Raw genomic sequence first — 19,018 nt, forward strand, 5'->3', positions numbered from 1 at the left:
GATTTCCAGAAATGTTTGGGGTTGTTAAGATTAGTAGACTGAAGTTTGTTGTAGTAGTTTTTTTTTGTCTCTGATGATTAGTTGTTTTACTTGGTTGCGGAGTTGGGTATATTGGAGCAAGGCAGAAGGCTGTTTGCTTTTCTGATAAAGCTTCCAAGATTTGTCTCTGAGTTGCATGGTTTGTTTAGTCTCTTTGGTCAGCCAAGGAGCAGAATTGACTTTGATTCATTTATTTCTAAGGGGGGCTAGACAGTTGAGAGTATTTAGGAAGATGGAGTTAAAATGTTCTACGGCATTGTCGAGGGACAGAGTTTGAAGGATTTGCCAGTTGATTTCTTTGCATATGTTGGAGAAGATTATGGGGTTGAAGTTGCTAAGGTTACGAGTTTGGATATAATTATGTAGGAATTGAGAGGGGTTAGCTGAGCGATGAATGAAGGCAGGTAGATGGTCACTAAAGGAGTCAGGGATAGTTCCTGATAGAGAGATTTTGTTAGGATGGGAGACTAAAATCCAATCTATGATGGAGCCAGGGGGGTGTTTTTTGTTGGGCCTGGTTGTAGAATGGATTAATTGAGAGAAATTGAAAAGGTTGATAGCTAGGGTGGAGGAAGGTGAGTTGATTTTGTTCCAATCAATGTTGACGTCTCCTAGAATAAATGTTTCATATTTTATTTCAGATGAGGCCCAGTGGAGAATATTCTCTAGGATAGAGATGTTGTCGCCAGGGGAGATGTATAAAGAAATGATACAGATATTTTTATGTTTATTGAGCTGGAGCAGACAAGCAGTGATTTCAGTATTTTTGAATAGAGGGGTTGAGATTTGCAGGGGGATTATGGAGAAAAGGTTAGAGTAGATAATGTCAGAGCCTCCACCTTTTTTGTTTAGTCGGTCACTCCTGAGGATGTTGAAGACAGGAGGAAGGATTTCTGAGTCAGAGATATGGGGTTTTAGCCAGGTCTCAGAGATGTCTAAGATGTCAGGTTGGTTGTGGTTAATCCAGGCGTGAACATGGTGAAGTTTGTTGTTTAGGCTTTGGGCATTAATAGTGAAGACCTTAAGGGTGGTAGGAGAGGTCTTAGGAGTAGAAGGAGTTGGAGGGAGAGGTGTATTTGAAGTGTGGGAGGAGGGAGAAGGAGGGAAGGAGTTGTTTGTATTGAGGCAGGGGCCAGGTTTAGGGTGGATGTCTCCAGATAAGGCTAGGAAATTATATGGGAAAACTTTAAGTCTTTTAGGTTTGGACAGTAAGACATTGTTTGGGGTTGGTGGAAATGTAAGAGAGAGGATTTTTGTAGAGGAGGAGAATATTTTGGGATGGAAGAGGTGTAGTAGGTTTATTGGGATAAGGCAGGGGGAAATGGAGTGGAAGTGAGTGAGTGAAGGAGGATGTGGGTGGGAGAAAGTGAGGGTATGAAAAGTAGCCAGGTAAGGGTGAGTTATTGAACGGTAAGAAGTAGCGTGATAGAGAGGAAGAAGACAAATGAGAAGAGAGAAGGGAAATCTGAGGGAAATGAGAGTTTGGGAGAACATGATTGAATGGGTGGGGTAAGGGATGAAGAAAAGATGTAGTTGGAATAGTGTGAGTTAGGAGAGAAATGAGAGAAGAGTGGAAGGAAGATATCAAGTAGGAGAGGAGAGTGTAGGGTTAAGTGTAGTGAGAAGTGGGAGGGGTAAGAGAGGTTGGAGAAATGAAAGGAGGGTTTAGATTGATTAATTAAAGTAGGAAGTGGTGGGGGAGGTAAAGAGTCTAATTGGTGGAAACGAATGTAGGGTGGAGTTGGTGATGTATAAATGTGGATGTGTTGGGGGCGGGTGGAATTTGGGGGCAGGGTAGGGGAGCGGAGTGTGCCCGAAGGGCGAACGGAGCGGGAAGAGCCAGAGGAGGTGAGAAAAGCAGAAGACAATCAGTTACAAGAGAGTATTTAGAAGGTAAGTTTAACAAGTTTATCAGAGTTGTGAAGGTAAGAAATGTAGGTGAAGGAGAAGAGGGAGGGTACTGAGATGAGCAGAGAAATTGGGTTAGAGGGTAAAATGCTAAGGAGAAGGACAGAGGGAGAGGAAGAGACTTCAGACAGGGAGTAGAGGAGGGCTGAGTAAAGGAAGGGAAGGCTGAGAGTTCTGGGCAGCAGAGAGGGGCAGAGCAGAGGAAAGGTGGTAGAGGTCTGTAGAAGGGGAGATACGGAAGGAAAGGGGAACAAATAGTGAGTGCAGTAGGAGGTAGTGGCTGCTGGCTAGTCTGGCAGGGAAGCGTACTGCGACCTAGTAGTACCAACTAATCAATAGTGCAGAGCTACAACAGTACACATACTTTCTTGGAATCTTGTGGAGGGAGGACTCAGGGAACAGAAAGCCTTACAATTTCAGGTTAAGTTCATTGGAGTAGGCTCTCGGTTAGACAGTACAGGAGCTTATATTCAGCAGATTAGGGCAGTATGGGCAGGGGCCCAAGCTGTAAAAAAAGAAAAAAAACAGGGAAAGAAGAGTGGTTTAAGCATTAGAATGGCACAAGTAATGTTAAGAGACAGTGTCAGGCATTCAGAAGGTTATTGTATTCAAATTAAATGCAAAGTGCGATAAGCTGAGATAACCAAGAGACAAAAGGTAAACACAGTCAAGCAGTCATGACGTTATATTACATCAAATAAAGTAACTATAGTTTAGCAACTATCTATACAGCTTGTGTTTAGTTTCTACATTGATTAGAGATACTATGAGGCAGTCATGAAATTATTTTTCCCCAATTAATGCAGTTACAGTTTAGCGACTATCTACACAGCTTGTACGTTGATTGGAGAATACTGTGAGGCAGACAAGAATTTATTTTACACAACTTAATGCAAATACAGTTTAGCGACTAAACAGCTTGTATTCAGTGTCTACATTGATTAGAGATTCAGTGAGGCAGTCATGAAGTTATTTTATACAAATTAATGCAGATACTGTTTAGCGACTATTTACACAGCTTGTATTCAGAGTCACATTAAGTAGGGAATACTGAGTCTAGCACGGAGTTAAGCTGATAAAATGAAGCACGCTCAACACTAAAACGCAGCCAAGAGCTAGCACAGGGTTAAAAAAATTGTAAGAGCAAATCCCTACACCAGACTACACCAGATAATTACACTATATCTTGTGGCTTGTAGCCACAGGTATGCAGGTAGAGAACAAATAAATGTAATGAGAAAGCGTCGCTACACTGTACGCCCGCAACCAAACAGGTTTCCAGCTGATAGGACGCCAGTTTAGCTCGCAGCGAGCTCACTAAAAGGCTAGAGTAATAAGCAGGCAAAATCAAATCCCATCAACACAGTGGAAGAAATTACAAGGAACAGTCCTGCATTTCCAGCTGATAGGACGCCAGTTTAGTGCGCAGCGCGCTCACTAAAAGGCGAGAGTAATAAGCAGGCAAAATCAGATCACATATACACAGCGGAAGAAATTACAAGGAACAGCCCTGCATTTCTGTTAAGCATAAGCCATTAAGCAGCCATTACAAGGAACAGTCCTGCATTTCTGTTAAGCATAAGCCATCAGGCAGGCTGCAAAGGGAGAAATACAAGTATAACAATTCGTATGCACTTAGCAGGAATTGTAAATGAAATGAACAGTCTTATTTCATATTACGCTTGCAGGACAAAAAGCTAACTGGCGACTAGCCCTGATGAGGTCTGCACAAACAGTTACAGCTGTTGAACAGGTAGAAACCTGAAATTTAACTCTAGGTAGATGGGAAACGTCTGCAAACAATAAGGCTTTTGCCAAAATAGACGCCAGCTGACGTGCAATGCTCACAGTATGTGGCGACTGCAAAGTGAGTGAGCAAGTACAAAAGACACACTTATACAACAGAAAAAGTACAATCAATATTCCTGAAGTTCAGGTTAAGTAAAAGAAATACCATAGACTTACTACTTAGGAGCTGATGCTGGAGCCAGGGAAGCACAGCAGCTGAGGGGAAGAGAAGGGTGATAAAGATGGCGGCTGTTAGTGAGCGGGAGTTAAAAAGAGTAAGGGAGGAAGTGGGTGGGGAAAGGGGAAGAGAGGGGACAATGGGGAAGGAGAATGGATAGAGAGAGTAGATACAAGTCGGGAATTGAGCGGGAGGAGCCAAAGGAGGTGAGAAAAGCAGAAGACAATCAGTTACAAGAGAGTATTTAGAAGGTAAGTTTAACAAGTTTATCAGAGTTGTGAAGGTAAGAAATGTAATTGAAGGAGAAGAGGGAGGGTACTGAGATGAGCAGAGAAATTGGGTTAGAGGGTAAAATGCCAAGGAGAAGGACAGAGGGAGAGGAACAGACTTCAGACAGGGAGTAGAGGAGGGCTGAGTAAAGGAAGGGAAGGCTGAGAGTTCAGGGCAGCAGAGAGGGGGAGAGCAGAGGAAAGGTGGTAGAGGTCTGTAGAAGGGGAGATACGGAAGGAAAGGGAAACAAATATTGAGTGCAGTAGGAGGTAGTGGCTGCTGGCTAGTCTGGCAGGGAAGCGTACTGCAACCCAGTAGTACCAACTAATCAATAGTGCAGAGCTACAACAGTACACATACTTTCTTGGAATCTTGTGGAGGGAGGACTCAGGGAACAGAAGGCCTTACAATTTCAGGTTAAGTTTGTTGGAGTAGGCTCTCGGTTAGACAGTACAGGAGCTTATATTCAGCAGATTAGGGCAGGGTGGGCAGGGGCCCAAGAATTTCAGGTTAAGTTCGTTGGAGTAGGCTCTCGGTTAGACAGTACAGGAGCTTATATTCAGCAGATTAGGGCAGGGTGGGCAAGGGCCCAAGTACTTAGGAGCTGACGCTGGAGCCAGGGAAGCACAGCAGCTGAGGGGAAGAGAAGGGTAATAAAGATGGCGGCTGTTAGTGAGCGGGAGTTAAAAATAATTAGTTAATAATAAGCGGGAGTTAATAATAATTAAAAGTGAAAAAAACAAAGAAATCCAAATGGATAAACCACCACTCAACACTTAAAATAAGAAAAACTAATAAAACAGCCACCAAGGACTAAACATAGGTCTTCACTATTTTAATAAAACACAGAACCAAATAACTAAATGCTTTCACCAGGCATAAACCGCTGGCCAGTGGTTTATGCCTGGTGAAAGCGCTTAGTTATTTGGTTCTGTGTTTTATTAAAATAGTGAAGACCTACGTTTAGTCCTTGGTGACTTTTATTATTGTTTTCGTATTTTAACAATTAAAAGTGAACTGGAGCAAAGTGTCAGTGTCATAACGAATAAGGCACTAGTAAGCAGGTTTAAGCATATATACGCACCAGTAAGCGTGTTTAAGTGCGTTTGTGCGGGGGTATGCATTGCCTTATAGACATATGTGTATGTATATATATATATATATATATATATATATATATATATATATATATATATATATATATATATATATATATATATATATATATATATATGTATATATACACATATATATGTGTGGGTGTGTATGTGTGTGTGAAGATATACACAGATATACAGCTATGATTGGAAACAGCACACAAGAATGACATATGTTCACAGGCTATGCCAATGAAAGTGAGGGGCCCAAGCAAGAAACATGTAACGCGCAGCATGACCTCCCACCCCTCCAGCCAGACAGAGGAAACATGCACACAAACCCACAAAGAATGTAAATAGTCCACTGATCCCCAGACACAGGCAGGATACAACCGGGGGGGACAGAGTGCTCCCGTGAAATCTAATGTTGGAACACATAGGAGAGTCACTTGCAGGACGCCCCAAAAATTGACATATAACCAAAAGAAGCCAATATGATGACCATTCTGGCTGGGGTGTGTACATACCCAGAATACAAGGGTGGGAAAACCTGATGACCCATGGGTAGAGACAATGTATGACATGGGTCTTGTGAAGTGGAGAGTGGGTAGCGTGTAGTGGTGTGTTCAGATCCAACCTGCACCCAGAGTAAGGATGGGTGCAGTAGATGAGGTTCAGGTGGTGGGAATATGGGTAGCTAGTTATGGATCTAGGTGTACAGCCCCAAGGATGTGAGCAAAAGTGCTCATTGGGCAGAGGCAAATAAACCAAAAAAAAAGCACTATTGTTTCAAGTCCCCAAACCACAGTTTATTAACACAAAAATTCACAGAAATTAAGCACTTTCATCAATCCAGTTGACTTCATCAGAATAAACTCAAAAAAAACAAATGTGAAGTATTTATATACTGTAAACTTGTCCATGATTGGTTAATCATACCCCAATAATAAAACATTTTGTTAGAAACAATTAGTATACAAAGCATTCACCATTAAAAATAGACTTGAAAAAAAATAGAAATTTCTTTCAAAAGTCAGTCACATTTCTCCAATAGCTAATGTACCACCATATAAAAACAATCTAAAAAGACTTAACATTAAACATAACTGTTCCAATAAACATTTAAATATGTTCTGCCTTTTCTTTGAGTAAAAAGTATTTTTTCAAAACTGTAAATCAGACTTAAAACTACTAGAACCACTGTCTTGTCCATTGTAAACAGTTTTAACAACACCAGTTGTATTGGAAAAAGAATAGTGCTTCTGAACTATCGCACCATATTGCTCCTTTGGCTTGTCAAAACAAGCATTAGTTCTGCCTCTGTTAGTATTAGAACAAAAACCGGACAAGGTAAGATTTTGTTCATGAAAAGTTCCTTCTCTACCATTAGAAGGAGAATTTCTCCCAAAATTAGAACTCGCCTGTACATGGTTTGTATTTAAACAAGTCATACCTTGATTTGTTGTAGCACTCAGGCATTCATTGTAGGGTGCCCCATTAGAGCCGGTTCCCGTGTTGGAATCAATCCCAGCTTCAAAATGAACCGCACAGTTAGATTTATTCCTTGATTTAGTTAAAGAAGAAACCGTACCACGTCCAGCTTCACCAATTTGAGTTGAAACAGCCGAAGGACTCTGTTCCGGCTCACTATGATGTACTTGGGCCACCGTGATGACCTCACTACATTTGTTAAGGTGGAGCGTGGAAAATTCAGGGCTACAAACAATGTTAGTCCTATGAGACTGTTGTTCATTATCCTTAACAGAGCCAAGGCATGAAGGAGAATGAAAGTTCATCGTATGAGACTGGGAAAGCATTTCAGTAAGCCGTGTAAGCTCCCCTTTAAGTTCTGCCACATCTCTTTTGACCGAAAGAAGTTCAGCATTCTGCCCAGGATCTGAAATGGGCGAAAGATCAATAGAAGTTGCGGACTCCATAACAACCAGCACCACTATTTCGACAAATAAAAAAAGAGGTGGTGCAATAGTACTCAAAAAAATCACAAATAAACCAAAAAAAAAGCACTATTGTTGCAAGTCCCCAAACCAGTTTATTAACACAAAAATGATTTTAGAAAACAAACATCAAAATCCAAGTAACAGAGAAAAAACAAATGGTTGCAGACCCTGTCGTAGGTGCAGTTATTGTTCTTATATTTTACAAGTCAACCTAATTTCTTTGGATAATAAAAGTATAATCTATTTAAAAAGAGATAATTGTTTATCTAGCAAGCTGGTATACATTGCCAGATGTAACACCTGTACTTCTTACTACATTGGAAAGACTGAGAGGTTATTCAAAACCAGGATATACGAGCATTTGCATGATATAAAAAACAAAAGAGAAGCTAATGCTTTGTATAAACACAGTACCCAATGTGATGGTTACACAGGTTTTAAATTTGCTATACTAGACTTGATAAACATACATGCTGGGGGGGGGGTGATTGGCAGAATGTTTTAAACAAAATAGAACTTTTATGGCAACTGAGGTTAGCGGCCAATTTTCCCCCTGGCTTGAATGATCATTTAACTTTGTTACCGATACTCAAAGAAAAGGCAGAACATATTCAAATGTTTATTGGAACAGTTATGTTTAACGTTAAGTCTTTTTAGATTGTTTTTATATGGTGGTACATTTGCTATTGGAGAAATGTGACTGACTTTTGAAAAAAAAATTTTTTTTTTTGCAAGTCTATTTTTAATGGTGAATGCTTTGTATACTAATTGTTTCTAACAAAATGTTTTATTATTGGGGTATGATTAACCAGTCATAGACAAGTTTACAGTATATAAATACTTCACATTTGTTTTTTGAGTTTATTCTGATGAAGTCAACTGGATTGACGAAAGCGCTTGATTTCTGTGTTAATAAACTGTGGTTTGGGGACTCGCAACAATAATGCTTTTTTTTGGTTTATTTGTGATTTTTTGAGCACTATTGCACCACCTCTTTTTTGGTTCACTGGGCAGAGGCATTGACCAATGAGCAGCCACACCCACTAGGAGTCCCACTGCAGCAAAGTCTAATCTACATGGCAGAGAACAGAATAACCAGATGTAGAGGTATATATGTAGAGGAATGTGTGTGCATATCTACCCATAGCAACCAACCATAGCTCTCCCTCTCCACAGTACAAATGTTTATATACAGAGACAGAATACATATACATACCCACATATAGATATATACATATGCAGACACCCATACATATGTGGTTAGATATACATAGACAGCAATATATAAATATATACATGTATGCATTCATATAAAGATATATCTGTATATAGTAATGTAGATATATAAATATATATATATATATATATATATATATATATATATATATATATATATATATATATATTTGTGTGTGTGTGTGTAAATATACACATGTAAATAGCTAGGATATGATACAGCAGTTACGAATTACGTATGTTCACAGGCCATGCAAATGGGGGTGAGGGGTCTAATCAACAATTGTGTAACACGTTGCATCAACCACCCCCACCTAGACAGGTGACACATACAAACACATGATACAAGTAAACACACCACTGCTTCCCAGTCCACAGGCAGGATACTACCAGTGGGAGAGACCTGACAAGTCTAAACTTGAAACAAAGACATCAATGTCCCTTGTGGGACACCCCAATATTTACTGATCATCAGAGTCAGTCCTTGTGATGATTCATCAAACCAATCTGTAGACGTACATGGACCAGTAGGTTGTGCAAGCCTAATAACCCATGGGTCGACACAATGTACGACATGGGTCCTGACACGTGGAGAGTGGGCAGTGTGTAGTGGTGTGGTTAGACCCCATCCACACCCACAGTAAGGATGAATACTGTAGAGGACGGGCAGGTGGGGGAACTATGGGTATGCAATTACGGGCCTAGGCATGCAGGTGTTGGCTGGCACAGTGGTATTGGGACCGCCCCGGGGATGTAAGTAATATTCTGAAATGGGCAGAGCTTACACCCATACCTCTCAACCCCTGAGAGCAAAACCACTGGACAGAACATAAACCGTTGAGGGAACAAATAGGGACAGAAAGCACATAGTCCACTTACAACCTTAGAAAGCTGATAGAATAATAGGTATGCATTAGCATGACTAGCATGACTTGGCTGAAGGATGTGGGGTCCTAAACCCAATTACTTGTCTGTATTTAATGGTGCCAGTTCCCAGGTATTTGCCAGACAGGTGCAGATTGTAAGATAAACACACCAATAGTATGAAGCAAACTCTGGACAGGCCACAGATTCTGTACAGTTGACCGGCATGCCTAATGGGCAACCATTCCCAATATGGGTCACACCACAGCACAGTCCAGTTCAAATGGCTAAGTACGGTATAATCATATGTGTCATTGCATAACCCACTACACAACAACTGTGAACACATGGTCGCAACACTCCACTGTAGGCATGTAAGCCGATGTAATAGGCATCACAAGGTATTATTGTAGTCCTCAACCCTACCCAGGGGTGTGAGTGTCAGATGCAAACACCAAATGCAGTGCATTTGCAAGTGCAGGAGCAAGCGGGTGTAAGCCTGTTTGGCCGCCGGTATGCAAGTATCACACTGGTGAAGCAATGCAGAGGCTAACTGAATGTAAGAAACTGTAACTGGAGGTTAGCATTGCTTAGCTCCATGAAAACCCACACAGACTGGCTCACAACTGCTTTAAAGTGCCTTAATCACTCTGTACCCAACAGCTCATGTTCTGGCCAGCAACAAAATGAACAGCCTCTGCAAGGCTAGAACTCAGGACCCTGTACATCATAGTCACAGCAGTTAACCACTATGCCATGACAGCAATATATATAAAGGAGGTATCAGCAAACTAATCCTCACCACAGGGAAATCAAATCAAACATGTGAACTGAATCTATGTACAGTGTAATGTTCTATAACCTGCCACAGACCATATATATGTGAACTGGAGTACTGCAGTAAACATTGAGTTGAGGTGTCACTGTAATAAGTTTATGAAGTCCCCATGACCCCATACAGTGTTTGTACACATGAATGATGGATACCAGACACATATATAACCTGTAATGAATAAGACATAGCTTAGCCTTTTCGAAACCGGCCAATTACGGAAAAGTGCGGGAATCCGGTCCTACTTAAACTGAAGAGGTGGGAATATGGCTCATAACTGGTTGTAGCATCCCCTGCAGGCAGAATGGCTGCAGTAGGAGAAGGCACTTGCTTTCGAGTGCAGCGCTGGGGCATCCGGGAGTCCAAATTCATGGTATGGCTCCTCGTAAAACACCATGACAGGAGACTACTGCAGGGCCAGTACCAGGGCTCGCAGTACAAAATGGAGGCCTGGGACAGTCTCGCCCGTGACCTCACTAGTGTCACAGGTATCCCCAGGACTGGAGAGCAGGTCAGGCACTACCATGCAGACCTGAAGCTGTGGAGGGGGGATGTCCTGGAACAGTGGATCCAGGAAGCAAGGCAGATGCAGAATGCCCCAGAACTGAGTAAGTACTCCTTCCACTACATAGTTAATAATTGCCTAGCTTGTATATACTATGGATAGGTATGGCTAAATATCACTGTACTTCTCTGACAGCTGCAGATGAGCATGCTGTGAACCAGCAAGCCTATGATGCTAGGCTGCAAAGGATGCATCACAAGGCAGGTTAGTAAATAGCCTGCATGTACTATCATAACAAATAAATATAACAGCCTCAGAAAGTGTTGTACCACTATTCAGATTTGTGTAATATGCTGCAAATATAGGTATAACCCCTGCATTGCTTCTGTTTACTCTGCATTCATATGTTGTTGTACTGTTGCAGTTATTAAATAGTACTGTTGTAGTAAGCAGTGTTACCCACACTGTGGTATGCAGATAAAATGTGTATGAAGTGCTGTATAACAATGTTGGAAGTGCAAACTGGTCAGTCATATTAGACTAAATACATTGCAAAGCCTCACAGAAATTGCCTGATAGGATAGTGTACATTGATCTTAACTGTAATGCTTTTGTCACACACAGCAGGGCTTTGGATCCCAGGAGCCCCAGTGAGTTGTATGCATAATCATTCCACACAACTGCACACAGTTTGTTAGAATGTTCAGAGAGAAAGCTGTATGCGTATATACACTTAACAACTGTACAGATTATGCTAGAATGCTCAAATAGAAAGTGGTATGCATATTCATACCCCTCAACTGTTCCAATAGGCCCAGTATGTCCTGATAAATGGCCCACATCACCTGCCTTTTGCCCTGTTCCCCTGACAAATTAGTGTGATGATCCAAGAAATGTAGGCAGCTGTAAATGACATATAACTGAGAGTGAGACTTGTACATAGTCAGAGAATGTACATACAAACATACTTGTCATCCCAGCATCTCACCCAAAGTGTACGACAGCAGTCAGCAGTCTCCAAACATGTTGCATTACACCTGCATCTTGTCAAGCCTGTACGTAAGACACAGGTCCCATACATACTAATCTACAAACATACCATTGTACAATATAATGCCATTGGGTAGTGTAATAATACATGTAAGGGACAGACCACTGCAGTGACTACAAATGTTGTGTAAACTACAAGGATTTATTAGTTGTTAATTGAACTCTCTCTCTTTCACCCCTACCATATATGCAAAAATAACCGATTTACACAACTCATTTGGTATGTCTACACTCCTAACCTTTGTTGGGACATATGTCCTATTGGCTTATAAATATTCACATCTGTTTCTATGCATGTACCATGTTAAAATACCCCCATATTGGTGTCCTGTTGCCATCAATGAAACCTGCATGTTCTTGTAAATGCCAGTTTACCCATATATGCATGTGTTCTGCTTATTCTGCAACTATTTTATATCTGGTGCCCTGAGTAATGGGAATACCTATGCATGCTGTTATAACTAATAGTGAATGCTGTTGGTTATTACTAACCCATATCTACCTTAAACATGCTACAACATAGCTCGTATGGGAAGGCCAGTCCCAGTGTCCCACCTCAGCTGGCAATGGCACCGGGCACCAGCACATCTGTGGCCCAGCCTGGGACCTCCTCGTACATTGGCCCTGCACCACCTTTGAGTGGAACTGCCACAGGGGATGGGGCCCAGCCCCCCTGGGAGTGGGAGTGGACAGGAACCTGTCAACCATGGTACAGTATGAGCCGTGGTGCATAGGGAGCTCGACAGGGAGATTCAAGACCGCCTATGCCAGGTTGAGGGCTGAGTGGTGCAACTAGAGGGTGAGCCTGCCCCTCCTACACAGCCCCCAGCACAGCCACCTTCTGGGCTGTAAAGGTGCAGTGGTGACTGCCCATGGATGGGGACCTCAGTTCCACTGTATCCAATTATACCTACTCTCCTTCCCCAACATCCTACTCTTATTTAAAAGTAAAAGAAAATATGGGCAATCTATTACCGCAAAAAAAGCACGCCCCATACATATCTGTCCATTTCACACACGTGTCCACTGGACACATGTAAACATTTCTAATTGGCATCACAACATACTATTGTTGTCCTCATCTCTCTCTCAGGGTTGTGAGTGTCCAAATGTATCGCCAAGTTTATTGCATTTGCACAGCCATTGCTGTAGAAGAAATGGACAGCTATGGACCTTCCCTACACCCTTTCTGCACATCCCTAGCTACCTTGCCTACTGTCTTTCCCTCTTTGTGCCCCTTTTTCACCACTTTCCTATCACCCCTTTTTTCTTTTAAAGAAATTAGCGCGGGGATAAGCCGGAGTAAGCACTTTTAAGCAGCAATGAGCGGGTTTCAGCCTGTTTGCTTAGGGGTAAGCACTGCCTACACAGGTTAAGCAATCAAGAAGGTAACTGAGTGTAAGGAACTGTAGCCAAATGTAACCACTGCTTACCATCATGCAAACCCACGCACACCCGCTCACAACTGCTTAAAAGTGCCTTAATCACTCTGTATCCAACAGTCCTTGTTCTGCCCAGCAACACAATAAATAGCCTCTGTAAGGCTCAAAACCAGGACCCTGCACACCACAGCCAATGTAATTTACCACTAAGCCATGGCAGATATACAGACATCAGATGTTATCACAAACATAGCATCCAGCACAGTCATTCAACAGTATAGGAAATGTATCCCATTATGTAGATGTACATGTGTGTGTTTATGTCCAGATGTATATACATACATAGATATAGATATATATAAATATATCAAGAACATACCATGTGACAACAAAGCAGTAAAGGTGCTGTGTGCAACATCATCATCATTAAAAAGTTAAATGGGGTAACCATAGAGGGACTGGTAGTGTTGTGTGTACAATGGGGTTATCTGCATCACATGTACCTGGAACCATTAGGAGTCATGTGCATACCAGGATTGTGTGCCTGAGAGAAGGGTGAGGACAACAGTAGTATGTTGTGATGCAAGTTATAAAGGTTACATGTGTCCAGGGGACACGTGTGTGAAATGGACAGCTATGTATGGGGCGAAAGGTGTTCTGGGAACAGATTGGCCTTTTGTTTCTGTTTTCATAAGGTGAGAGTGGGATTTTGGGGAATGAGAGTATTTATGCTCATGGAGGATAAGTTGGATAGGATGACAGACAAGACAGCATACAGGGGCGGTATATGAAACATGTTGAGGGGATACACCTTGGACGGGAAGGGGTGTTTGGCAGTCACAAGCCCATGAGTCCCCAAATGGAAACAGTGGGACAGAGGTCCCCACCCATGGCCAGCCACCACTGCACTGTCACAGCTGCAAAGCTGGCTGTGCCGGGGGCTGTCTAGGAGGGGCAGACTCACCCTCTAATTTTCACACTCTGCCTGCCCTCGAGCTGGTGTAGCTGGCCTCGAAACCCCTTATTGACCCCCCTATGCACCACAGCCTGGACTGTACGACAGCTGACAAGTTCCTGTCTGGACCTGCTCCCAGTGGGGGCAGGCCCCATCCTCAGTGGTGGTTCCAACAGAAGGTGGTGCAGAGCCAACAGAGGTGGAGGTCCAAGGCTGGGCCCCAGATGTGCTGGTGCCCAGTGCCATGGCCAGCTGAAGTGGGACAGGTGGTTCCGCCGGGATCTCCAATTCCATTCAGCCTATAGTGTTGCAGTTTTAACACAGATAAGGCTTAGTAATAGTCAACAGCATTCAGGACTACTCACAAAAGCATGCATAGATATTACCATCAACCCAAGACAACAGATGTCATACATTTGCAGAGAGAGCACAACACATGCATATATACTGCATAACATCTGTCCAAAGCATAGATGACTTGTGACTGCAGCTATGAACAGGGGCCCACTATTGGCATGTCACTGTGATAACCTCAGACAGTGAGTGTCGTACCACTGTTTCATGTGACGTATGTCCAATCAGGGATGCGATGGCAGTAACTCTCATCACTGTCACCATGTACTGACTACAATCCTCACGCTATGCTTCTGCAGTTCACAGATGTGTATTCTGTGAGTAACACAAGAAACAAATGGATCCACACACTGACCAGTCCACAGATGACCCTATAGATGGTGGTTTCCTTACAAAAAGAGCACTGTCTTGTCAGTTATTAAAACATGCAGACTAGCCATTACCACGCACACCTTGTTAAATTGGCAGTAGTCTGAATGAAGCATAGCTACACTTACTGTAGTCATGTCTGGCACATCACCCTCCCATCTATAGGCTATTTCCACTGTGTATGTCATTTGAGGAATATCCAGATTTCATCTGTGATGCTGTTTACCAAACACCAGATCCAGGTTCCACTCACAGCGACTGTCATGGGCAAACACCAACATGATGTTCCTAGATATTGTACTGTGTTTCCATGCAATTGGCTATGGGAATGTCACCACAGCTGTTCCACATGCAATCAGCTAGAGGAGGACTGCAATAGGTGCAGAGGCCATCACCTGATTATGACCATCACTTACAAAACATAAGCTGCTGCTGAACATGTGTACATCTCCACATCCACCAGAGAGTGTGTGTGAGGGACAGACCGAAGCAAAGTACATCAGTGAAGGGCTGGGAGACAAAAACCTAGGCATCATCTGTCACACACCTACCAGTACAGCATTTCAAACCCTTGACTGACTAGCCATTACTATTACAAGTGCATGCAGTTACTCCATGTGGCACATAGCTGACATGTTGGTGTGTTGTAAGAACATATATGTGTGCTGGTGACCGACATCTGCAACAGTGATATAGTAGACATACATTAGGTGTAGCACACATGGCTGTCCACATGAACAGATGTCATTGTCAACACAATCACACTCTCTAAGGGACTCAGACACATTGGCACGCATTGGCAGGCTCACAAATATACTTCCTAACTACTTAGTTTGCCACACTACAGTAATGGACAGGTATTACATGTACCACAGGGGTTATCCTGAGGGTCTATGGACTAGGGCATGTGAACGTGTCTGACATCAGTCAGTATGCCAATGGGAGTTATACTGGGTGTGACTGTGGTTGGGAACATCATACCCCATAGGCAGACACAAGGTGCCAGTACTGACATGCATGTGTGCATAGCTTCATGGATGTGTAGTGGTTGGCTGTGCAAGATGGCTGTACAAGGCTGAGTGAGGGGTAATCCTTGGCATCAGGCCACCTGACAATAGTCTGCAGTGTGGTTCAGGGGTGTAGTGTATGCAATGTCCCACACAGATGGGTATTGTATTAACTGTCCTGTCATCCTGGTTACCATTGTGTGTGGCCATTGCTTTGCAATGCATGCCATGTCTGTGTTTGATAGTCATTGACATGGACATTGCCTGGGATGTGCATGTCCCACATTAATGTACAGTGACATGTTTAAGTGTACCTGGTTTGCCTGGCACATGTTGTGTACACAGACTGTTATCATCAGATGTGTCAATCCTGGCCTGGTGTGGCAGGACCTGCTAATAGAGAGCAGGTTGACCCTGCACCTGCATTGATAGCATGATACAGGAATTCCCTGGTATCAGTGGCATCTGTCCATACAGGGCATGTGTGTAAGGCATTGCATGTCCTTTGTGGATCACATTTGATGGCACCACATATGTTGCAGGCGTCCAGTGGGGAACATAGCAAAGACGCATAGTCCGCAATTATGTGCCTATTGTACTGGTGGGCAGGGTGCCATGCCCTCTGCAGCCCACTGCATTCACACCATGCCTACTATCTGTCAAAAATGTGCAGGGTAATAGCAACATAGCGGGATTTTCTAGGCAAGTGTGTTTGTGTATGACACATGGGTTCAGACCGTATTCTGGGTAATAGTAGGGGTGCTTACTTTGTTCACCAGGCTTTTTGCCAGATGTAGGGGTATGGCTTGCCAACACAATCTCTTGGCTGATTGAAATCTGTAATCCACGTGAGGTGGACATTGTGACATATAATATGGCCACCATATAGGAAAACTACAAAAAATGCTCCTCAACATGTCCAGTGGTTAGACACTCACAGCCACCTCCACAGAGGCTTTGACTGTCAAACACACACACACACACACACACACACACACACACACACACACACACACACGCACACACACACACACACACACACCTGCCACGTCTTGTAATAGAACTCCTACCTAAGTATTTTATTACACTACAGCATTATGCAGTTATAGCGTGCACTACGTAGATTACTGGGCTACCCAAACCCCAAAGGTGTATTTCACAAGGAATGACATCAGCAGGGTTACCAAAGTAGGGAAATTCGAATTTCCTACAAGTGAGTAGTCCAAAATGCATTGCTCACAAAACAGACAGTGAGACACACACAACTGACATGTGTTGGTATAGAACCCATGACCAAGATCTATATCACACTACTGCATGAAGATCTTATAGGACGCACCATGAAAATTACTAGGGAAATTGTTCTGCAGAGGTGTATTTGACAAGGAATGACATCAGCAGGATCACCAACATAAGGCATTGTAAATGTCCTGTGAGTGAGTAGGCTATAATGCATTGCTCCCTACAGAGACATTGAAACACACAGAAATCACTTAACTACCATGGTTGTGGATGTAACCCTACCACAGCTCTAAATCACACTCCAGCAGTACATAGTTACCTGATGCGCTACAGAGATTACTAGGTTACAGTGTTCCCAGAGGTGTATTTCTAGGTGGGTGACATCAGCACCCTTGCCAAAGTTGAATATGCGAATTGTAAGGAGTGTACATACTCTAAAAAGCATTGTTCCCTTCTCAGGCAGACAGGCACACACAGTTGGCAAGTCTGGGATTAGAACACCTACCAAACTAGTTTATTACACAACAGCATTACGCAGTTACCCAACACACTACAGAAATTACTGGGTTACAGTAGTCCCAGAGGTGTATTTCTAGGTGGGTGACATCAACACCCTTGCCAAAGTTGAGTATTTGAATTGTAAGGAGTGTGCATACTCTAAAAAGCATTGTTTTCTTCTCAGACAGATGCGCGCACACACACACACACACACACACAAACACACACACACACAGACAGTTGGCAAGACCGGGATTAAAACACCTACCAAACTAGTTAATCACACTACAGCATTACACAGTTACCCGATGCGCTACAGAAATTACTGGGTTGTGGTATTCCCAGAAGTGTATTTCTAGGTGGGTGACATCAGCAACTTTGCCAGAGTTGAGTATGTGAATTGTAAGGAGTGTGCATACTCTAAAAAGCATTGTCCCCTTCTCAGGAAGACAGACACACACACACAGTTGGCAAATCTGGGATTAGAACACCTACAAAAATAGTTTATCACACTACAGCATTACGTAGTTACGGGACATGCTACAGAGATTACTGGGTTACAATAGTCCTAGAGGTGTATTTCTAGGTGGGCGACATCAGCAGGATTGCCAAAGAAGGGCATTTCAAGTGTACTGCGAGTTGTACATGTCTTTAACCTGTATGGACCTGCTGTTTGCTGTCACAAAACACATTTACACCTACTTACAACTGCCGAAAAGTGTCTTATTCAGTCCTAAATGACATTATCAACAACCCTTGCAGGTCTTGAACCCTGGACCATGCACACTAAGGTCACTGGACTTACCACTAAGCCATCTGGGTCGTATACATGTTTCATGTTTTTTATAATACACATTTTACTACAGGTATTCCACAGTACGGAAAACAAATGGGACAGTCACTTTGTGTACATATGTACAGTACCTTTGAATGTACTGTACTCTGTGAAAGTGAAACAACATAGACAAGTCTACATATGTACAACTGTTATAACTAAATACTAAATACATATATGCACTTACAGGATGTGTACACACACACACACACACACATATATATATATATATATATATATATATATATATATATATATATATATATATATATATATATATATATATATATATATAGATATATATATGCATATACACAGACACAGCTATAGGCATATATATAAACATGTTTGAACACCCTTTGTGACACAGAAGGGTTCCAAAGGAATTGACATGTACACAAAACAGAGACAACTCTTGTTTTATAACATTTAAATATTAATCAGTTCAACAGAGAAGGGATAGTTGTTGTGTATGTATAGTTTGGGGTGGGGACTGATGGCTAAGGAAATGTATCCCGGGGATTGTGGAGTTTTGCTGGGGGAATGATGGATATGGACATACACCCTGGGGACCACATCTGTATCACTGCTCAACAGTGGCACAGGAAAATAACATACCCAACAGTAGTCGTTCTTGACTATCTATTCTTT

The sequence above is a fragment of the Protopterus annectens genome, chromosome 4.part1 (genome assembly GCF_019279795.1).
Source record: "Protopterus annectens isolate FY-2018-M chromosome 4.part1, PAN1.0, whole genome shotgun sequence".
NCBI classification, from domain to species: domain Eukaryota; kingdom Metazoa; phylum Chordata; order Ceratodontiformes; family Protopteridae; genus Protopterus; species Protopterus annectens.